This window comes from Caretta caretta, chromosome 2, assembly GCF_965140235.1.
Source record: "Caretta caretta isolate rCarCar2 chromosome 2, rCarCar1.hap1, whole genome shotgun sequence".
Taxonomy (NCBI): Eukaryota; Metazoa; Chordata; order Testudines; family Cheloniidae; genus Caretta; species Caretta caretta.
Window position 1 is genome coordinate 46,303,883 of NC_134207.1, and position 23,731 is coordinate 46,327,613.

The 23,731-nt window shown below is 44.7% G+C and overlaps 1 long non-coding RNA gene across 3 annotated transcripts; it reads left to right on the plus strand.

Moving 5' to 3' along the window:
- The first annotated feature begins 250 nt into the window (after nt 1-250).
- Nucleotides 251-9,766, plus strand: LOC125632642 (uncharacterized). Of its 3 annotated transcripts, none has more exons than XR_012666928.1 (2): nt 251-2,128; nt 4,504-9,766. It is a non-coding gene; the product is annotated as an uncharacterized LOC125632642 (long non-coding RNA). The 3 variants fall into 3 exon arrangements; XR_012666927.1 differs by lacking the exon at nt 251-2,128 and adding an exon at nt 2,135-2,408; XR_012666929.1 differs by lacking the exon at nt 251-2,128 and adding an exon at nt 2,415-2,748.
- The last annotated feature ends 13,965 nt before the right edge of the window (nt 9,767-23,731 follow it).

Genomic DNA, 23,731 nt, shown 5'->3' on the forward strand with positions numbered 1-23,731 from the left:
TCCCCTGGGACATGGACCTCTGGGGCAGGCCCAGCCCTTGCACTGTGACAGGGTTGGGTGCAGCCTCACCATCAAATCTGTATCCCAAGGGAGTGGGAGGGGCTGCAGGGTGATCTACCTCTGTGTAGCTAGTTACCAGTGCTCCCCACTGCCATGCTGGAGCCTCTATATTTATTTATTGACAAATAAAATTTGCAGAATTTGAATTATTGTGTGCATAATTTTCATTTTTTTGGCACAGAATTCCCTCCAGAGTAAATTTCATATCTGAGTTCCTTCAGAACTTTTCAATGAATACCAGGTGTCCTGGTGACTTATTATTTAGTTTATCAATTTATTCTAAAACATCTTCTACTGACACATGAATTTGAGACAGCACTTCAGAACTGTCACCCACATTAGAGCTATTATTTTTGGGAATCTCCCCCACATCCTCTGAACATAAGAAGTTAAGAAAGACCATACTGGGTCATACCAAGGGTCCATCCGGCCCAGTATCCTGTCTACTGACAGTGGCCAATGCCAGGTGCCCCAGAGGGAGTGAACGTAACCAGTAATGATCTAGTGATCTCTCTCCTGCTCTCCATCTCCACCATCTGACAAACAGAGGCTATGGACACCATTTCTTACCCATCCTGGCTAATAGCCATTAATGGACTTAACCTCCATGAATTTATCCAGTTCTCTTTTAAACCTTGTTATAGTCCTAGCCTTCACAACCACCTTAGGCAAGGAGTTCCACAGATTGACTGTGTGCTGAGTGAAGAAGAACTTCCTTTTATTTGTTTTAAACCAGCTACCATTAATTTCATTTGGTGACCCCTAGTTCTTATATTATGGGAACAAGTAAATAACTTTTCCTTATTCACTTTCTCCACACCACTCATGATTTTATATACCTCTATCATATCCCCCCTTAGTCTCCTCTTTTCCAAGCTGAAAAGTCCTAGCCTCTTTAATCTCTCCTCATATGGGACTCGTTCCAAACCCCTAATCATTTTAGTTGCCCTTTTCTGAACTTTTTCTAATGCCAGTATATCTTTTTTGAGATGAGGGGACCATATCTGTACGCAGCATTCAAGATGTGGGTGTACCATGGATTTATATAAGGGAAATAAGATATTCTCCGTCTTATTCTCTATCCCTGTTTTAATGATTCCTAACATCCTGTTTGCTTTTTTGACTGCTGATGCACACTGTGTGGACGTCTTCAGAGAACTATCCACAGTGACGCCAAGATCTTTCTCCTGATTAGTTGTAGCTAAATTAGCCCCCATCATATTGTATGTGTAGTTGGGGTTATTTTTTCCAATGTGCATTACTTTACATTTATCAACATTAAATTTCATTTGCCATTTTGTTGCCCAATCACTTAGTTTTGTGAGATCTTTTTGAAGTTCTTCACAGTCTGCTTTGGTCTTGAGCACTTTAGTATCATCTGCAAACTTTGCCACCTCACTGTTTACACCTTTCTCCAGATCATTTATGAATAAGTTGAATAGGATTGGTCTTAAGACTGACCCTTGGGGAACACCACTACTTACCCTCTCCATTCTGAAAATTTACTATTTATTCCTACCCTTTGTTCCCTGTTAAGGAAAAGTTAGCACATGTGACTCCATTTTTGTTTGGGGCCCACCATTGTTTAAATGCCAGCCCATCATACACCAGGAGGAGTAATCCTTAGATATTGAATCCCTGTGAAAATCCTCCTCCTTGTCTCCAGCCTGCCTTGACTCCCAGTATCTGGTTTTTGTCAGTCTCTAACTCCCTGTCTCTTGGCCTTGATGTGAGGCCTCCCATCCTGATAATAAAAGTGACTGATGCATAGCTTTAGGACCATGCTGTGTAATTAACATACTGGTATAGCACGAGGAATGCACCAAGCAGGGATAGGTGGTAGATAAGACAAGGGTTTGTTTATTGGCTAAGGTTTCCGATGCACGAGGGCAACATGCTTTGCTAAAAGGTATATAACCTTTGTATAATCTGCATTCAGGGTCCCCTCCTGGCTAGCAGGGGGGCACCACGCTCGAGCGTAATAAACTTAGTGTCTTTTGGGAACTCTGCAGTTGTGGACTTTGTTTCTGTGCCTCAGCCTAGATTCGAACTGTGCGTGTCCTATCAGGTATAATTCGCAGCACTGGTGTGCGTGTCCTACCAGGTGTAATTCGTAGCACTTGTGTGCGTGTCCTATCAGGTGTAATTCGTAGCACTTGTGTGTGTGTCCTACGAGGTGTAATTCGTAGCACTTGTGTGCGTGTCCTACCAGGTATAATTCGCAGCAGTTGTGTGCGTGTCCTACAAGGTGTAATTCGTAACAGTTTTGGCGACCACGAAGGGACTCTAGGCTCGCCCCAACAAACGAGACTACACTCCTCCTCTCGGACAGCTCCAGCCGGCACAGGGTGAGTTCACCTTTGAGAACTCCGAGGGGGGGGGGGGTGTGAGCCGTCGCTTAGGCGATAAGGTGGCACATTTTGTGTTCTTTTGGTAGCCCGTTATAGGTTCTGGGCAGAGTGTAAGTAAGGGAACCCCTTTGGCTGAAATTCTCAAGAATTGGGGGAATATTTCTGGCACCCATGGGTTAGGCAGAAAAAAAGCTGTTATTTTATGTAAGGTTGAGTGGTCAGCACTAACAACTCAAACATCTGTTGAATGGCCACCGGATGGGTCCTTTGCTGGGGATACATTAACAGTGCTTAAAAGGAGGCTGGAGGACAAAGCTCCAGCCCAGATGGATTATTGGTATGTATGGGACAACTGGGCTTATGCGCATGCAAAAGGACATCCTCTTTCCTCCTCCTTTTCTTATTCATCTCAGGGGTCTCCAGCCCCGCTCTGTGCTATGCCTGCTTCTGCCCCTCCTCTGGCTTACCCTCGGCTTTCTGACTTATGCCCGTCACCTCCTTGCTTGCCAATTAGCCGTGCTTTCAGTCCAGGTGACAAGCCTCATGTGGGGAGGACTCGGGTAGCCCTTGTAAGTAAAAATATTTTAAAAAAGAGACCAGGAGGGCTGGGGGCTAGTTAAGAAGCCCACCCTCCTTGTTAATTTGGTAGTGAAACAAAGCTGGTGCTCATGGAAGGGACAGTTCAGAGAAAAAATACCAGGATTGGGCCCAAGCGGGCAGGCAACAGATAGAGATTGGAAAACAGGTTGAAAACTTAAAGGTCATAGTGAAAAAAGAGGAGTAAATAATTACAGGAATGAAAAATGTAAATCCCGGAATAATACTTAAAATGGTAAAATCTAAGTAATTGGGTGTCGTTTTGAAAAATAAGCAAGTAAATTAAAAAAAAAAAGTAAAAAGTTAACTCTTTAGTTGATGGAAAGAATTAAGCAGTTAAACTTTGTAAAATACTGAAAAGAAAAAAAAAATCTTGGTTTCTTTGCAGCCATTTTGGAAAAAAATGGGCCCTTTTCCAAAGAAATGCAATTATACAGTGCTACTTAATTAATATCTTATTATGTTCCAAGAGGCTACAATAGGTGGTGTCTTCCTTTTCAGGTTGCTGTGTGTTTGACAGCAGGAGTTAAAAGTAAAAGGCAATCAAAAGTCTGGTAAAGTTTATTGTGCCCTTTTTAAAGTAAGAATCTTTAACCTGTGGATCCAAAAGCAAGCCGGAAAGCATTTATTTTAATGTAAATTACCTAACTAATAAGGTAGAGGCCACTGAAACCTGGGCTGCCTATAAAACAAATACAAGAAAATATGGGTAATTCCTCTGTTTTGCCTGCAATTAACAAGGGTATTTGTATAAAAAGGAAATATTTTAAGCAATGACTGACTGCCCAAAAGGGGTAGATCTGTGTTTTATTTTTGTCTTTCAGAAAATCAGAGAAAACTGATGCCAGCTGAAAAGCAATTCAACATCTCATGAATTTACTGGCACAATAGGAATTCTGTTCTGTGTTCTATGTCCTGTCTTGTGGTGTTTGTCTTGTGGCCAGAATTGCTGTGTTTAATTTTTCATAGGACAGTTTAGTTTAAAACTAAATAGAAGGGTTACATCAAAATGCAGATACTTGTTTTATTCAACTTGGAATACAAAGTGTTTGGATAATATCAAAAAATGTGATATACTAAAGTTTAATACATTTGCTTAAGTAAAAAAAAAAAAATTTCATTGGCCAGATCTTTTAATTAAAAAAAGTGTTGTTAAAATTTGCACACCAACAGTCTTTGGAAGCAAGGACATCAAAGGTTAACCCACTCCCCATATTATACATGAGATCCTTCTGGCTACCTCACATTTCTAGCCAGAGGGCTGGGGAGGGAAAAAAGCTATTGGACACCAGAAGTTGTACCAAGTGGACTCCTCAAAAGTGGGTGTGCTTGTCCTGGCTTGTTGCTCCAAAGCTCTGTAATAGAGTCATTTTCCTAGAAGGGTATATATGGCATACATTATACAATAAGACTAAAGTGCTGTATAATGGGCAATGTACATGTGTTCCTTTTTAAACAAAAATGTATAAGTAAAAAGTGAAAGTTTCCTTTGCAGGTTAATAAAAGCCAAGAAGGGGAAAAAAAAAATAAAACGGAGGACGAGCTAATTCAACGCTGTAGCTGGCAGGCTTGGCAGGCTCGGTCCAAAGATAAGACACTGGCCTGCCCAAGGACACTACTCACAGCTAGGATTTGGCTAACAGCCAAGAAAGAGGGGGGCTTAAATGTGCCCAAGCAGCTGTGAGATCTGCAACACACTGCCAGACATTAATGAAATGTGTTAGGTCTCTGTATTTACAGGTAAAAGAAGTCCTGCTTCAAGAATCCTGAGCAAACCTGCCATTTGTTAAAACCAGGTGACTGGGTCTACATAAAGGTCCCTCGACAAAATACTACTCTGGCCCCATGCTGAAAAGGCCCTTATTAAGTCCTGCTAACTACCAACACCGCTGTGAAGTGCCAAGGACTGACTGCCTAGACCCATGCTTCTTACTGCAAAAAGACCCCTCCACCTCGAGGTGACTTCACTTCGACTACTGATCAGTCTGTCCCTCCTTCTGGGTTTTTTTTTTTTTTCCTCCTTTTGAACAGCAAAAAAAAAAAAAACAAACAAGGTGAAGTGCTAGTAACCTCTCCCTTGTCCACTGACAAAGCTAACCTGCATTCAGTATTTGCTAAAGAAACCAAAGCACTACAGGGTGACGTGCTAGTAACCTCTCCTCTGTATAATGCAAAACCATGCCTGTTCCAAGAGAGAAGGAACGCCTGCTCTGCTAAAACCACCAAAATCTAAAGATTCCTGACTGCAAAAGACACTGAGAATTGGCCTTGATGGCAAAGACAGAGCATTGTACATTGGCAGGGAGAAAGTTGCGGAATGTATTCTTGGGAATGTGAAGTAAAGTGGTGGGGTGGGTTTATTCCAGAGGCTGGAACTGTGCTTGTAGGCAAGTATAAATACCAAAAACGCCTTACAGCAACGAACATTACTCCCACCATCTGCCACCACTCCTTTGCAGGTAAAGGTTCCTGGATCCATCATAGCTACGTTAAGTTGGTGCTGGGACCCCCACCTGACCCTGACAAGCCATTGGATGAGCCACTTCACGAATGAACACCACGACCAACCCATGGACTAAGCTTTCCAGCTACTGGGACCTTCACAGCCCACCAGGACTTTTTGTGTTCCTGTTTATTGGACTTACATTGGGGGTAGTGTTTTTTGTATAGTACAGGGGAGGATGTCGACATTGGTATGGTTTGCCTGGGAGGGGTTCTCTCCCTATTCCCAAGTCCAGTACAAGGATGGGAGGGCAATAGCTTCTTGAATTTAACCCGTGCTATCAAACAGGGTGTAAATCGAACGCAGTGTTGGATTTGTATTCGTACCCCCACATATTTAGGTCAGGGCGTCCCGTTGGTAGGGGTACCTATCCCCCTTAATCGAACACTCCAAGCTAAGCTATGGGCAAACACTACATTTAACTGGAATGTTACAATCCAAATATGGTCTATTGATATGGTGGCCCAGAGTAATTATGCTTTATGTGTGTCACGACATAAGGGCATAGAAAATACAGTTTTTGTAGGGAATTTTGTAGGGTGCAAGGACACCACCCAAATCAGCTCTGTTGCGGGAGGCCCCTCTACCTACTCCAGGACCCCGTGGCTGGTCCCCGAGGGGTCTGGCTGGTATTGGTTATGCAATCACACAGCCTATAAGGTTCTCCCAGCAGGATGGTGTGGTACATGTACCTTAGGGGCTATAGTACCCGCCGTGACAGTACACCAGAACCTGACCCGGGGAGAGATCCGCAATCTAGTATGGAGGGACCGACGAAGTATTCCTTTAAACCCCCTTTCTTATCGGCCCAAAGGCTTTCACTCCTTTGTGCGTTGGTTTCTGCCGTGGTTGGGAGTAAGCGAGCTGGAAAAAGCTATAGTTAACATTTCAGCTGCCTTGGAACTAATGGCAAATGCTACTGCAGATGCTCTCTCTGCCCTTCAAATTGAAGTCGCCCAGCTATCCCAAACTACATTGCAAAACCACCTAGCCCTGGATTATCTCCTTGCAAATCAGGGCGGGGTTTGTGCTCTGGTCAATTCAAGCTGTTGTGTATTTGTAAATCAGCACCATAGGATGGAAACTGACATCCACATCCTCAAGCAACAGGCAGCCCTATTCCACCACATCAGCCTCGACACTACCAAAGCCGGATTCCAGGAGGTCTGGGACTGGCTCACCTCATGGCTACCGGATGTGGGGACTTGGGGACGGCGTATTTTGTATTTACTTTTTTTGACTGTTATTGTTTTTGCGTTATTTTTTGTATGCCTACAATGCTGCAGTATGTGCTGTCGGCAGTTGCTAACCCTGCAGCGCGGTTACTCAGCCCCGATATAGCTTACTGACGTACAAAAAAAAAAGGGAGGACTGTTAAGGAAAAGTTAGCACATGTGACTCCATTTTGGTTTGGGGCCCACCATTGTTTAAATGCCAGCACATCATACACCAGGAGGAGTAATCCTTAGATATTGAATCCCTGTGAAAATCCTCCTCCTTGTCTCCAGCCTGCCTTGACTCCCAGTATCTGGTTTTTGTCAGTCTCTAACTCCCTGTCTCTTGGCCTTGATATGAGGCCTCCCATCCTGATAATAAAAGTTACTGATGCATAGCTTTAGGACCATGCTGTGTAATTAACATACTGGTATAGCATGAGGAATGCACCAAGCAGGGATAGGTGGTAGATAAGACAAGGGTTTGTTTATTGGCTAAGGTTTCCGATGCACGAGGGCAACATGCTTTGCTAAAAGGTATATAACCTTTGTATAATCTGCATTCAGGGTCCCCTCCTGGCTAGCAGGGGGGCACCACGCTCAAGCGTTATAAACTTAGTGTCTTTTGGGAACTCTGCAGTTGTGGACTTTGTTTCTGTACCTCAGCCTAGATTCGAACTGTGCGTGTCCTATCAGGTATAATTCGCAGCACTGGTGTGCGTGTCCTACCAGGTGTAATTCGTAGCACTTGTGTGCGTGTCCTACCAGGTGTAATTCATAACATTCCCTGTCTTTTAACCAGTTCTCAATCCATGAGAGGATCTTCCTCTTTTTCCATGACAACTCAATTTACTAACAGCCTTTGATGAGGGACTTTGTCAAAGGCTTTCTGGAAATCTAAGTACACTATGTCCATTGGATTCCCCTTGTCCACATGTTTGTTGACCCCCCTCAAAGAACTCTAATAGATTAGTAAGACATGATCTCCCTTTACAGAAACAATGCTGACTTTTGAGCAACAATTTATGTTGTTCTATGTATCTGACAATTTTATTCTTTACTATTGTTTCAACTAATTTGCCCGGTACTGACATTAGACTTACCGGTCTGTAATTGTCAGGATCACCTTTAGAGCCCTTCCTAAATCTTGTTGTTACATTAGGTATCTTCCAATCATTGGGTACAGTAGCTGATTTGAAGGACAGGTTACAAACCATAGTCAATAGTTCTGTAATTTCACATTTGAGCTCTTTCAGAACTCTTGGGTGAATGCCAGCTGGTCCCGGTGACTTGTTATTGTTAAGGTTCTCAATTAATTCCAAAACCTCCTCCAGTGACACTTCAATCTATGACAATTCCTCAGATTTGTCACCTACAAAAGATGGCTCAGGTTTGGGAATCTCCCTAACATCCTCAGCTGTGAAGACTGAAGCAAAGAATTCATTTAGTTTCTCCGCAATGATTTTATCGTCTTTAAGTGCTCCTTTTGTATCTCGATCGTCCAGGGACCGCACTGGTTGTTTAGCAGGCTTCCTGCTTCTGATGTACTTAAAAAACATTTTGTTATTACCTTTTGAGTTTTTGGCTAGCTGTTCTTCAAACTCTTTTTTGGCTTTTCTTATTACATTTTTACGTTTAATTTGGCAGTGTTTATGTTCCTTTCTATGTACCTCACTAGGATTTGACTTCCACTTTTTAAAAGATGCCTTTTTATCTCTCACTGCTTCTTTTACATGGTTAAGCTGCGGTGGCTCTTTTTTAGTTCTTTTACTGTGGTTTTTTAATTTGTGATATACATTTAAGTTGAACCTCTATTAGGGTGTCTTTGAAAAGTGTCCATGCAGCTTGTAGGGATTTCACTTTAGTCACTGTACCTTTTAATTTCTGTTTAACTAACCTCCTCATTTTTGCATAATTCCCCTTTGTGAAATTAAATGCCACAGTGTTAGGCTGTTGAGGTGTTCTTCCCACCACAGGAATGTTAAATGGTATTATATTATGATCACTATTTCCAAGCAGTCCTCTTATAGTTACTTGTTGGACCAGATCTTGCACTCCACTCAGTGTTATACCAGTAAAATAAAAACCAGCAGGATGTTATTAAAGCGGATAAGATAAATTATCACATTTATTGTGAATACAAAAAGAATCATAGTAGACAGTCAGTTATCGCTATAACATTTCATTCCGTTTCACATTCATTCACACATTCATTCATATACACACACAGGTTCTGCAGCTGCTGTATAGTTACCAGTCCTGAATGTAGCTTGGGTTCATAGCTTGTGGCGGCTAACTGGCCAGGAAAGCCGGGCACAAGGAAGAGCTGGGTCTCTGTTGGGCCGACGCCCTTCCATGTTGGCAGCAGAATTTTGCCCTTCAAAGTCTTCCATCTCACACATCCTTTTTGTAGGCTTTAGTTTGAATCCAGAGTCTATTGGTCTTGCTGTGTCAGGCTGCCTCTGGGTTCGCTGTAATTGATCATCCGTCAATTGCAGACATGACTTTCAACCTGCGACCTGGCTTTGATCTTTCTTCAATTGTACTTTTGTTCTTTTCTTTTGAGGGTGGACTCCTCTTACTTTGTCAGGGCTGTTGGGTGTTTACACTTTATTTCATCAGGACAGGCTGGGGCTGGAGGTTGATTCCGTCATCCATACATACCTCATTCACATATCTAAACTAATAAGATTACAGCAGGGTTTTGCAAAAATGAAGGTTGCAGCAAGCTTTTACAAAACGGAGTGAGCATTTTAAAATGGAGTTTGGGACAAGTTAAAATGGAGTTTGTTACAATATGGACAAGTGTAAGGAATGGCAAGCAGTGAACAGAAGTTACAATATAGTATAATGAATGACAAACAGTGAGCAGAAGTTACAATGATGAAACAGTGTAAGTTTCAGTGATTTAAGCAGCAATTGGATTGCAAGTGAAACTCAATTAGCCCATTATTGGGGTACCCGGTTTTATGATGAATGTAGTTTCATTCATAAATCTTTCCTTATGAAGTTATATTAATAAAGTGAACAATTAAAAATAATTTCATTGATCAGTTCTACATCAGGACTAGATCGAGAGTTGCCTCTCCCCTTGTGGGTTCCTGTACCAGCTGCTCCAAGAAGCAGTCATTTAAAGTATCGAGAAATGTTGTCTCTGCATTTCGCTCTGAGGTGACATGTACCCAGTCAATATGGGGATAACTGAAATCCCCCACTATTACTGAGTTTTTTATTTTGACAGCCTCTCTATTCCCACCCCCCCACGACCTGCTCTGCCTGCCTACTTGGCCCTGCGCGTGGAACTGGAAGCATTTCTGAAAATGCCACCACAGAAGTCCTGGATTTCAGTCTCTTCCCTAGCAACCTAAATTTGGCCTCCATGATGTCTCTCTTACCCTTCCCTATGTCATTGGTACCTACATGTACCACGACCACCAGCTCCTCCCCAGCACTACATATAAGTCTATCTAGATGCCTCAAGAGATCCGCAACCTTCGCACTAGGCAGGCAAGTCACCATACGGTTCTCTCAGTCATCGCAAACCCAACTATCTATGTCTCTAATGATCGAATCTCCCATTACTAACACCTGCCTTTTCCTAATGACTGGAGTTCCCTCCCCCAGAGAGGTAACCTCAGTGTGAGAGGATACCCCAATATCGTCTGGAAGGAGGGTCCCAACTATGGAAAGGTTTCCCTCTGTTCCCGTTGACTGCTCTCCTTCTCTGGGCCTTTCATCCTCCTTAAGAGAGCAGGGGCTGTCTGACTGGAGGTGGGACAAATCTACAGTGTCCCGGAAAGCCTCATCAACATACCTCTCTGCCTCCCTGGGCTCCTCCAGTTCCTCCACCCGGCCTCCAAAGCTCGTACACGGTCTCTGAGGGCCAGGAGCTCCTTGCACCAAATGCACACATACGCCACGTGCCCACAGGGCAGGTATTCATACATGCTACACTGAGTGCAATAATCAGGATAGCCCCCACTCTGCTTCTGGGCTTTTGCCTGCATTTTCTCCTACAGCTACCTAGGTTAAAGATGGGGTTTTTGTTTAAATCAAGAAGTTTTGATTATAATTTAGTTTAAAGGTTTTAAAGAATAGCAAGTGTACCTCGCCCCCTTCCAAACTCCCTCTCGAAACTCCCTGTTAGCGGTCCCTGGTTGCTTGCTCACTGCTTTATAAAGCCCATGCCTTCTTGATAGCCCCGTCCCCTGACTAAGGCTCAGCCAATGAACAGAGGCTTCTAGATTTCAAACCTTGTTTAGAAGCTCACAGCTTCCAACTGCCGGCCACAGCACACAGTCCAAACAAAGAAACACAGACAGACAAACACAAGCTCAGCACACAGCACGTAACCCCCAAACACAAACACACGCTACAGACAGCTACTTACCCCAAGGGTTCCATATTTGCTCCACCTTCACCTGGAGAACTCCCTCTTGAAACTCCCTGTTAGTGGTCCCTGTTCGCAAAGCAGTAAAGACTGATGCAAAGAATTCATTTAGCTTCACTGCAATGGCCTTGTCTTCCTGTTTTGCAGGCTTCCTGCTTCTGATGCACGTAACAACATTTTGACTATTAGTTTTTGCGTCTTTACCAAGTTGCTTCTCAAATTCTTTCTAGGCCTGCTTTATTATACTTTTATATTTTACTTGCCAAATTTTATGCTCCTTCCTATTTTCCTTACTAGGATTTGACTTCCAAATTAAAGGATGCCTTTTTTATCTCTAACAGCCTCCATTACTATGCTGATTAGCTATGGTGGCATTCTTTTGGTTCTATTTTGATTTGAGGTGTACACTTATTCTGAGATTCTATAATGCTTTTTTTAAGTAGTTTACATGCTGCTTGCAGGCATTTTACCCTTCTGATTGCTCTTCGTAATTTCCATCTAACTAGCATCCTCATTCTTGTGTAGTTCTCTTTCTTAAAGTTAATTGTTAGCGTGGTGAGGGTTTTTTTCCAAGTATTTTCCCCCTACAATGATGCTAAATGTAATTAGATTATGACCCCAGTAAGATATAGATATCTCCTCTAAAAAGGAGAAAAAGAATGGTCATGCTAGGTTGAGGGGGGAGTTTAATAATAAATTGTTGCTCTCTTCCTGAGCTACTCTCTTTAAGTTTACCCTATTACTATCTTCACAAATACTGAGGGGGAGCATGCCATAAAGAGTGTTTTGATTGAGATTTGTGTGAGGGAGGAAAGAAGCTTGTTCAGTGTCAAATGAAGTGTAGAGGTAAAAATCCTAAGGCCATCTTGGCTCCTCTAAAGGACAACTAGGCATCCATTTTGTAAACCCTTCTTGTCCCCTCCTCACTCTGAGTTTGGCACCTTTTTAAGTTTAGGCGGGAAAAGGTAGTTACTGTCAATCAGCTAATCTGCCTAGTCACCCAATGTCTATATAAGGCGGTGCTCAGATTAGATCCGGGCTGCTTGCCTGAGTGGTGGAGTCTTGTTGCTGTCTGTTTGAGACAAAGTAAGTGACTAAGCCCTGGTCTACACTAGGACTTTAGATCGAATTTAGCAGCGTTAAATCGATTTAAACCTGCACCCGTCCACACAATGAAGCCCTTTATTTCGACTTAAAGGGCTCTTAAAATCGATTTCCTTACTCCACCCCTGACAAGTGGATTAGCGCTTAAATCGACGTTGCCGGCTCGAATTTGGGGTACTGTGGACACAATTCGATGGTATTGGCCTCCGGGAGCTATCCCAGAGTGCTCCATTCTGACCGCTCTGGACAGCGCTCTCAACTCAGATGCACTGGCCAGGTAGACAGGAAAAGAACCGCGAACTTTTGAATCTCATTTCCTGTTTGGCCAGCGTGGCAAGCTGCAGGTGACCATGCAGAGCTCATCAGCAGAGGTGACCATGATGGAGTCCCAGAATCGCAAAAGAGCTCCAGCATGGACTGAACGGGAGGTACGGGATCTGATCGCTGTTTGGGGAGAGGAATCCGTGCTATCAGAACTCCGTTCCAGTTTTCGAAATGCCAAAACCTTTCTGAAAATCTCCCAGGGCATGAAGGACAGAGGCCATAACAGGGACCCGAAGCAGTGCCGCGTGAAACTGAAGGAGCTGAGGCAAGCCTACCAGAAAACCAGAGAGGCGAACGGCCGCTCTGGGTCAGAGCCCCAAACATGCCGCTTCTATGATGAGCTGCATGCCATTTTAGGGGGTTCAGCCACCACTACCCCAGCCGTGTTGTTTGACTCCTTCAATGGAGATGGAGGCAATACAGAAGTAGGTTTTGGGGACGAAGAAGATGATGATGAGGAGGTTGTAGATAGCTCACAGCAAGCAAGCGGAGAAACCGGTTTTCCCGACAGCCAGGAACTGTTTCTCACCCTAGACCTGGAGCCAGTACCCCCCGAACCCACCCAAGGCTGCCTCCTGGACTCAGCAGGCGGAGAAGGGACCTCTGGTGAGTGTACCTTTTAAAATGCTATACATGGTTTAAAAGCAAGCATGTGAAAGGATTACTTTGCCCTGGCATTTGCGGTTCTGCCTTTGCAAAAGGTTTCTGGGGAGGGCAGCCTTATTTCGTCCTTCATGGTAGGACACTTTACCACTCCAGGCCAGCAACACGTACTGGGGAATCACTGTAGAACAAAGCATTGCAGTGTATGTTTGCTGGCATTCAACCAAAATCCGTTCACGCGGTGGGAGGAGGCAAAATGCGACCTTGTAACGAAAGCACATGTGCTATGTATGTAATGTTAACTTTCAAGGTTTACCCTGAAAGAGTGTAGCCACTGTTTTATAAAATGTGTCTTTTTAAATACCGCTGTCCCTTTTTTTTTCTCCACCAGCTGCATGTGTTTCAATGATCACAGGATCTTCTCCTTCCCAGAGGCTAGTGAAGCTTAGAAAGAAAAAAAAACGCACTCGCGATGAAATGTTCTCCGAGCTCATGCTGTCCTCCCACACTGACAGAGCACAGACGAATGCGTGGAGGCAAATAATGTCAGAGTGCAGGAAAGCACAAAATGACCGGGAGGAGAGGTGGAGGGCTGAAGAGAGTAAGTGGCGGGCTGAAGAGAGTAAGTGGCGGGCTGAAGACAGGGCTGAAGCTCAAAGGTGGCGGCAGCGTGATGAGAGGAGGCAGGATTCAATGCTGAGGCTGCTGCAGGACCAAACCAGTATGCTCCAGTGTATGGTTGAGCTGCAGCAAAGGCAGCTGGAGCACAGACTGCCACTGCAGCCCCTCTGTAACCAACCGCCCTCCTCCCCAAGTTCCATAGCCTCCACACCCAGACGCCCAAGAACACGGTGGGGAGGCCTCCGGCCAACCAGCCACTCCCCCACAGAGGATTGCCCAAAAAAAAGAAGGCTGTCATTCAATAAATTTTAAAGTTGTAAACTTTTAAAGTGCTGTGCTTAAAGTGCTGTGTGGCATTTTCCTTCCCTCCTCCACCACCCCTCCTGGGATACCTTGGTAGTCATCCCCCTATTTGTGTGATGAATGAATAACGAATGCATGACTGTGAAGCAGCAATGACTTTATTGGCTCTGCAAGCAATGATTAAAGGGAGGAGGGGAGGGTGGTTAGCTTACAGGGAAGTAGAGTGAACCAAGGGGCGGCGGGGTTCATCAAGGAGAAACAAACAGAACTTTCACACTGTAGCCTGGCCAGTCATGAAACTGTTTTTCAAAGCTTCTCTGATGCGTACTGCGCCCTCCTGTGCTCTTCTAACCGCCCTGGTGTCTGGCTGCGCGTAACCAGCAGCCAGGCGATTTGCCTCAACCTCCCACCCCGCCATAAACGTCTCCCCCTTACTCTCACAGATATTGTGGAGCACACAGCAAGCAGTAATAACAGTGGGAATATTGGTTTCGCTGAGGTCTAAGCGAGTCAATAAACTGCGCCAGCGCGCCTTTAAACGTCCAAATGCACATTCTACCACCATTCTGCACTTGCTCAGCCTGTAGTTGAACAGCTCCTGACCACTGTCCAGGCTGCCTGTGTACGGCTTCATGAGCCATGGCATTAAGGGGTAGGCTGGGTCCCCAAGGATACATATAGGCATTTCAACATCCCCAACAGTTATTTTCTGGTCTGGGAATAAAGTCCCTTCCTGCAGCTTTTGAAACAGACCAGAGTTCCTGAAGATGCGAGCATCATGCACCTTTCCCGGCCATCCCACGTTGATGTTGGTGAAACGTCCCTTGTGATCCACCAGAGCTTGCAGCACTATCGAAAAGTACCCCTTGCGGTTTATGTACTCGGCGGCTTGGTGCTCCGGTGCCAAGATAGGGATATGGGTTCCATCTATAGCCCCACCACAGTTAGGGAATCCCATTGCAGCAAAGCCATCCACTATGACCTGCACATTTCCCAGGGTCACTACCCTTGATATCAGCAGATCTTTGATTGCGTGGGCTACTTGCATCACAGCAGCCCCCACAGTAGATTTGCCCACTCCAAATTGATTCCCAACTGACCGGTAGCTGTCTGGCGTTGCAAGCTTCCACAGGGCTATCGCCACTCGCTTCTCAACTGTGAGGGCTGCTCTCATCTTGGTATTCATGCGCTTCAGGACAGGGGAAAGCAAGTCACAAAGTTCCATGAAAGTGCCCTTACGCATGCGAAAGTTTCGTAGCCACTGGGAATCGTCCCAGACCTGCAACACTATGCGGTCCCACCAGTCTGTGCTTGTTTCCCGAGCCCAGAATCGGCGTTCCACAGCATGAACCTGCCCCATTAGCACCATGATGCATGCATTGTCAGGGCCCATGCTTTCAGAGAAATCTGTGTCCATGTCCTGATCACTCACGGGACCGCGCTGACGTCGCCTCCTCGCCCGGTATCGCGTTGCCATGTTCTGGTGCTGCATATACTGCTGAATAATGCGTGTGGTGGTTAATGTGCTCCTAATTGCCAAAGTGAGCTGAGCGGGCTCCATGCTTGCCGTGGTATGGCGTCCGCACAGAAAAAAGGCGCGGAACGATTGTCTGCCGTTGCTCTGACGGAGGGAGGGGCGACTGACGACACGGCTTACAGGGTTGGCTTCAGGGAGCTAAAATCAACAAAGGGGGTGCCTGTACATCAAGGAGTATTTCAGGCAGGACTGCACGGAGGGTTCCAATAAGAAATGGTGCACCTAAGTTATCGTTGTTATTGGAACAAGGAGGTTAGCCTGGCCTCTGATTGATACATGGCTAGATTTACCTCGCTGCACCTTCTCTGTGAGTGACTGCAGTGTGACCTAGAGGAATGAGTCCCCTAGACAGGGGAGGAGGCAAATGAGTACAAAACAAATCTGGTCTATTTCTTGTTTTGACCCACTCCATCTATCTTTTACATCTTTGGCTGGCAGCAGACGGTGCAGAAGGACTGCATGCCATCCACATCTCATGGCTGCTCGGCAGAAGATGGTACAGTACGCCTGCTAGCCATCCCCATCTCTTGCCTGCCTGGCAGAAGATGGTGCAATACGACTGCTAGCAATCCTCATCTCTTGCCTGCCTGGCAGAAGATGGTACAGTACGACTGCTAGCAGTCCGTATCGCCTGCCTGCTCACCATAAGACGGTTCAATAGGACTGACTGCAGGACTAAAGAGAATGACCTGGTCAAGTCACTCCAAATGTAGTCCCTGCGCCCATGTCTGCCCAGGCGCTCCCAGCCGACGCGGCCAGGAGCACCTCGGACACGATGAGGACGACTACCAGTCGTATTGCACCGTCTGCTGCCAGAAGGCAAGGGGTTACTGCTACTGTGCAGCAAAGCCGTACCGCGTCTGCCAGCACCCAGGAGACATAGGGTGACGGTTACCTGAGCGGGCTCCATGCTTGCTGTGGTATGGCGTCTGCACAGGTAACTCAGGAAAAGAGGCGCGAAATGATTGTCTGCCCTTGCTTTCACGGGGGGAGGGAGGGAACGGGAGGCTGACGATATGTACCCAGAACCACCCGCGACAATGTTTTAGCCCCATCAGGCATTGGGATCTCAACCCAGAATTCCAATGGGCAGCGGAGACTGCGGGAACTGTGGGATAGCTACCCACAGTGCAACGCTCCGGAAGTCGACGCTTGCCTCGGTACTGTGGAAGCGCTCCGCCGAGTTAATGCACTTAATGCACTTAGAGCATTTTCTGTGGGGACACACACACTCGAATTTATAAAACCGATTTCTAAAAAACCGACTTCTATAAATTCGACCTTATTCCGTAGTGTAGACATACCCTGAGCATAGGCCATTCACCCCACCAGGGTCATCTTAGCAGGGGATATATTTACCTACATGCACCTATCTAATCTCCTATAGTGATCGCTTGCTCCACGCAAGACGACGCAGGTGAAGGGAGGGGGAGGGATTCAATTACCTGAATACTTTCATCCTACCTGAGAAGGCGCTCATCTGTTCCTGCCTTGAGGTCCTATCCCCATCTGAGGGATCCAGATGCCCTGCCATGCTGCATCCATCTTGAAGAAGAGAAGACATCATCAAATCAAGCTGCTAGAGATGGTAGAGTCATTGTCATTTTAATTCCTGTATACAAATCCCTATTGATACAGCCTGCCTTGTTTTATTTGTCTCACCTTGTTATTTGGGGAGTCCTTGCCACCCCATTAATAAAACTTGTTGTACCTTTATTCTGTCTGAGTCATATCTGGGAACATAAACCCCCAGTGATAGATACGGAAAGGGAGGCGAACCTGAGACCGAGACTCCTGTCCATTGTTAATTCTAGCTCCTGTTTCGGTCAACAGAAGCACCCAGCTGGTTATTAAATTCTTTTTCGGTATCACAGGAACAGTGCAATGGTGAAATATAAATGATACGAGGATACAGAGATTTCTGATGCTCCCTGCCTCATTATGGGTGCATTGGAGGTATTCTTCAGCTATTGCGATTAATCTCCTGCAATAAGACAGCCTATGAAATGGAGATCCAAACTGTTTAGATTTTTACATCACTTTTAACACAAAGGCCCCCGTGACAGATAATACCTTAGACAGTGGCAAGAGCCAGGTGAGAAGTGGTGGATGGCTGTCATCAGAACAGTGTATGGTGGTGAGAGGTGTATTTTTTGCCAGCTCCTCTGATATCTCAGATGCCTGTGGAAGATGTCTGGCTTGCCTGAATTCTTGAGGCTTTCTTGCTTCATTGATCTATTTTGCATAACTCAGGTGGTGGTGGACTGTGGAACAGCTATGCATGGGTCTTCCAGACAAAGAAAATTGCTGAGTAGGTGCCAGGAAGGTCATTCAGCTTATTTCTTTTCAAAAAGCTTCCATCTCCCTGCCTTTTATACAATCCAGGAACCCTAAAATTCCACCAAGCCTGCAAGGAAATTAACTTCCTGTGTCCTTCCTTGGGGATGTAAGTGGAGGTATAGGATTAATGTGCTTTATTTGCACAGTTATAGCACGCTGTTCCATAACCCAGCACTTCATTCACCAGACTAATTTCCACTATTGCAGGGTTTCTTAGGTTGCAATAGCCTTAAAGGGAGACATCATTACTTTTGCACAATGAATTCTATTGAATGATATTGAGTTCTTGTTTAAAAATAAATGTATGGAATATTAAGGTTACACAACTGTTAGGGATATTTTTTGCTTTGGGGTGTATGCATGCAGTGTCTATGGCTGAGTATTTAAAAACAAACAACCTCTCATTTACTCCTGTGCAGTGCCTGTTGTAGTTAATGGGGCTACCCAGCTGTAGCAGAGACCAGAATTTTGTGAAGGATAACTAAACTGTTACATTGGATCTAGCAGTAATACAGTTAGTTCTGGTTGCTTGGTAAAATAAGCTGCTCTCAGATCTTTTTCTTTTACTGAAAAAAGTGTCCCTTCCCCCAAAAAAGTAGGCATACAAAACTTCTAGAAGCCAGAGCCTAATTTGCATTCAGAGCAGAGACCTGCTGCTTGATGTATGGCATTGATCTGTTCTTCATGACTGTCTTCTTTTAACCAGGCTTAGTGGAGGGGAAACAACTGGGACTAAAGGGAAAATTCTGTGAGCCATCTAAGTTTCCAAAGTATACATTGGGGAAGAGCCTTGAGGTAATGAATTTGAAGACTGATTCCATTAACTTGCATTTTGAGGCTGGAAACAAAAACTTAAAGGGTGCAGGACAGGCTGCAATTATCCAAAGAGCATGAGTGAAGTTTAGCGAGCAGGTAAAATCCTGGCAGCTATAATTAGACAGTGTTACTCTCTACTTTAAAATGAGTCATTCCTCAGGGAATGGATTAAAGTGGGTTTTTGGTTTGTTTTTTAAATCCTTGTAGAAAGTAGGAGGGGGGCACAATGGGAGATATTAAATAATGCTTATAGTTTGCTCAGAGATGCTTTGGAATTACACTTGAAACATGCACGCAGGTAAAGATTACAGAATAGCACAAAGCAAGGAATTTGATAATCGAAGGTAGAAGATTTTCAGTAGCTAGGGCATCTGAGCTGTATGATAAATACTGAGAGGAAGGAAGTTGTTTAGCTGAAGCACATGCCTGGGGTTCAGATCATGTGGGTTGTACTCCCAGCTCTGCCCCAGACTTCCTGTATTTAAAACAAAATAACCAAAACTTGAGCAAGTCACTTAGCCTTTCTGCATCAAGGACTTATCCATAGATATTCCACTCTTGATCTGAACAGACCCCATGCACTCGCGATCAGAATCTTTTGGCCAGTGGTGTCTGTGAGGGCCATGTCTGAGGGCCCCAGGGCTGCTTCTTACTGAGGGTATAATGGTTGAAACAAGGCCAATGGTCCCTCAGTTCCTTCTTACTGCTTGGGATTGTGAAACAGAGCTGCAATCGGTGTCCTTATCTTTTGTACTTGGCTAGCTCTGTTTGTAAATAGCTTTTATCTTCATGTACATAGCAGTTCCAGGGTTTGCTAGTTGTACTTTTTAATCTACGTTTTTGTTTTGGTATTTCTCTCCCGTCTTCCGCCACCCTCCTTTTTTTAAATACACCACACAGGCTTAACCACCATCCCGTAATATTAATAATGCCCTTCATGTGAGGCAACCATGACTGCCAATGATGGGAATTCCAAATGTTTATTTGTTTGGGTGACGGGCATACACCGAAGAATGCTCAATCTGCAGCTTGCTTTCAAAATGAACACAGAAGGCAAGCGGAGCTCACCTGAAACTTTTCTTGTATGAGAGATTGATTAGACCCAGGGCCGGCTCTAGGCACCAGCAAAGCAAGCATGTGCTTGGGGGCGGCACAATTCCAGGGGCGGTGTCCCGGCTAACATTGTTTTTTTTTTTTAATTTGTGTTTGGGCGGCACCCCCCCCCCCCCCCCCACTGTGCACTCTTGGAGCTTGGGGCAGCAAAAAACCTAGAGCTGGCCCTGATTAGACCTGCCTTGGATCTGAGTAGTCAGGGTCCTCCTGGTGTAGAGCAGGCTTCCTATAAAAGTGCTCCGGTGAGCTCCACCTCTGCTGTTAGCTCTTGGGCACATTTTACTAAAAAGACCTCTGCTGATGCTGCTGTGCCTGCCCACAAGGCTCCCTCAGCTACTTCTGAAAGGGGTAGGACAGAGAGAGCATCGTTCTGCTAAACAGCACAGCTGCAGATCCCCGGGACTATTTGTTACTGCTGAAGAACTCTGGACTATTTGTTAGTTCTGTCTGAGTACACCTGGCAGCAATATCAGCCCATTCTCCTCCAATCCAGTGCCATACAATATTTTTGTACCTGTTGCTGGTTAGGTTTTTCAGAGTAGTCCATGTTTCTCCTCCAGCCCAGGGTAGGGTTGCCAAGAGATTAATCTTTAATTAAAGATTATGTCATGTGATGAAATCTCCAGGAATTTGTCCAACCAAAGTTGGCAACCCTAGTCCACAGACACCTCCTTTCTGGGATCTTGTTGTGGCTTTAACAAGATTAATGGGTCCCCTATTTGAGCCATTGACACCAGGCTTTTTACAAAATCCCTCAGTAAAACCAGCCTTTTTAGTGGCAATCAGTTCAGCCTGAAAGGTAAGCCCATCATACACTGCCTTCCACAAAGATAAAGTTACCCTTAGGGTGCAGCGTAGGGCTTTACCTAAAGTGATCTCTGACTTCCATCTGAGCCAGATGGTTCACTTATCTGTTTTCTTCCTTGAACCTCATGCAAACCAAGGGGAGGCTAGGCTCCACACATTAAATGTACTTAGGAGTCTCTCCTTCTACCTTGGTAGGACCAAATCATTTAGGGTATCACCTAGACCAGTGTTTCCCAAACCTGTGACGCTGCTTGATGCTGCATTATACCCTGGCAGGCCCGGCCAGTTTGTTTACCTGCCGCGTCCGCAGGTTTGGCCAATCGCGGCTCCCACTGGCTGCGGTTCACTGTGCCTGGCCAATGGGGGATAGATTTTTGAGATGTGTTGTCCATATATTATTCTACAACCTGCCCTCCATCGCTGCTACCATGAAGTCTGGTAACACCTTGAGTCTGTATGGGTGAAGGAACTGAGGGTGAGTTGGCTTCACCCAGCCCTTTATGCCCTGGGTTTGCTGGCTAAAAGAGTGCACGTGCACCAAGAGTGCAATCTATATGGACAACATGTCTCAAAGAACCACAGTTACTGTAAGACTGTTTCGTTTTGTTCCTCAGTTTCCAGGGATGTTGTAAGACATAATTAACGAATACTTAGAGATCCTTGGATGGAAGGTTGTATACAAGTGCAAAGTATTATAAGTTTCAGATACTTATAAAGACCTAGCTTGAAAGACAGTGACATTTTAAAAGGTCACATCCCTCCCCCTTAACCTATGAAACACACAATTCCTCAGATTTGCCCAGCACTCTACAATTGCAATGAAGCATACATGCATCATTTATTTATATTGAAACACTGAGTTATTTATGGGGAAAAAAGAAATTCTTGGATGAGCAAGGTATCCTTAAATGCTGACCTGGCTGTGGAATTAGCACTAGACAATAAAGAGAGAAATGAAATAAGCCCCAAGTGTCATCCCAGGAAACATTGCTTTTCTTCCCCTCCTGACAGTGATGATACATCTATGCCACATTAGGAAGTTATTCCTATGACACTGACCCCAAGATTTTGAACTTTTGGATTTTGTGTCAGATCACTACTTACATTGGAATAAGTTACATTATAAAATACATTTTTTATTTTTTTTTTCAAATTTTGCAAATTTTCCTTTCTTGCCAGGAATGTGCCGATGCATTTATTCATTTGTACTATTTGCAAACAGTGTCAGGGTTTTATTTTTTTGGCAGTCACTAAGGGCAGAATCTTCTCATCATTCCATTGTGAGACATCAGAAAGAAGCAAGAGAACCAATTTATGAAAATCTCCAGACACCTGTTGCTTCAAATACAGATGATTATTTAATAGAGTCCAAAATTGCAGTGAGGGCTTCACAGATCTCAGCAGCCCCAACACTTCTGTCTCAAATACCTCATTAAACAGGTAGGTAAGTATAGGACTAAAAAGGCAGATGTTAAATCTCTCTCCTTTTATCCTGGTGGAACTGAAGTCAGTTGTAGCCTCTCTTCTTTAGCAAGGGCTCACGGGATTTACATTGTTTGCCAAGTGAATCAGGACAGGACTCCTCAGGGTCTATGAACCAAATGGACTGCTACACTAGCCATCTTGCTTAGCTTCAGAGATCTCTCACAGCATATGTATGAGTCAATCGTAAAGGAGGTGATGTTGACACACGTAGCTCATTCTTTGGGTTCCCTGGGTCCTTTTTTATGTCTATGCATGACCTGCGTGAAGAGAGCATTTGAAACTACAGGGCTAGAAAGCCAGTTGTTTGTGTGCATGACTCCAGACTAAATGGGTCAACATTCTTATTGTCTATCCACAGGCACATGGAAGTTATGGACTTATAAACACATTTTCTTACAGTCTGACCAATGATCCCTATTTAAGATGTGGTTCTACTTTGGAAAGTGTCTTTGCTTGTGCACTCAGTTTACAAATAAAAGATGTTTTTGAACTGCCACCCTGCAAATTCAACCTGCACCCCAAAGGACAGATTGTCAGAAGGGCTCAGTGTAACACCAGCAGACCCCGGTTGTCGGTGGGCGGGATCGAACCTGGGACCTTGGGAGCTAAATGCATAAGCTAAAAGCCACATGACCCTTAGCTAAGGCTGTAGCAGACTCATTAATATCTAAGTGGTCTTGGTGCCACTACGTGGGACCGAGCACCACACCCAGGAGGTGTGTGAGTTACATCAGCACCCACAATTGGGGCCAGTTTTTCAGAAGAGCTCAACAGCCATTTAGGGACTACATAAAGTGTTTGGATTTTCAGATTGTTAGCACTTAGTAACTCCAACTGTTCTTAACAGTGGAGGGCTGAAAACTTATGAAAAGCTGCCTCTGAAATTCCCATCTTGTTCTTTTTTATGATTTAGCACCAGGATAAAAATTCTGTAGGCCAAACAAGGCCTGCAGTTACACCAGAGAAATTCCACTGTCTCTGTGTGTTTTGAGGCAGTTTTTCTCTGGTGGCAGAGAAAAGCACATGGCCCAGAGGCAGTTATGTTACTTACCAAAGATCACCTTGGGGGAAAAGCCTAGTCCCATTCTGACATAATTTCAACATCACTCCTGGATTCTTTGCTTTCATCTGTCTTTAGCATTTAAGCTAATTCTCTCACAGCTATTCAGAGCTATAGAAGGACTTTGAACTTCTTCAGGAAAGATAGGTTTCAGAGTAACAGCCGTGTTAGTCTGTATTCGCAAAAAGAAAAGGAGTACTTGTGGCACCTTAGAGACTAACCAATTTATTTGAGCATGAGCTTTCGTGAGCTACAGCTCACTTCATCGGATAGTGAGCCGTAGCTCACGAAAGCTCATGCTCAAATAAATTGGTTAGTCTCTAAGGTGCCACAAGTACTCCTTTTCTTTCAGGAAAGGTAGTACACTTCACTTTACATTGCATCATCATTGTGGAGTTTTCCATAGGTAAAAAACCACCAAGATAAACAACCCTTTGAGGCCCTCTTCATTCATCACCAAAAATGCCCAACAACAACAAACCACAGACACCCATTTAAAAAAA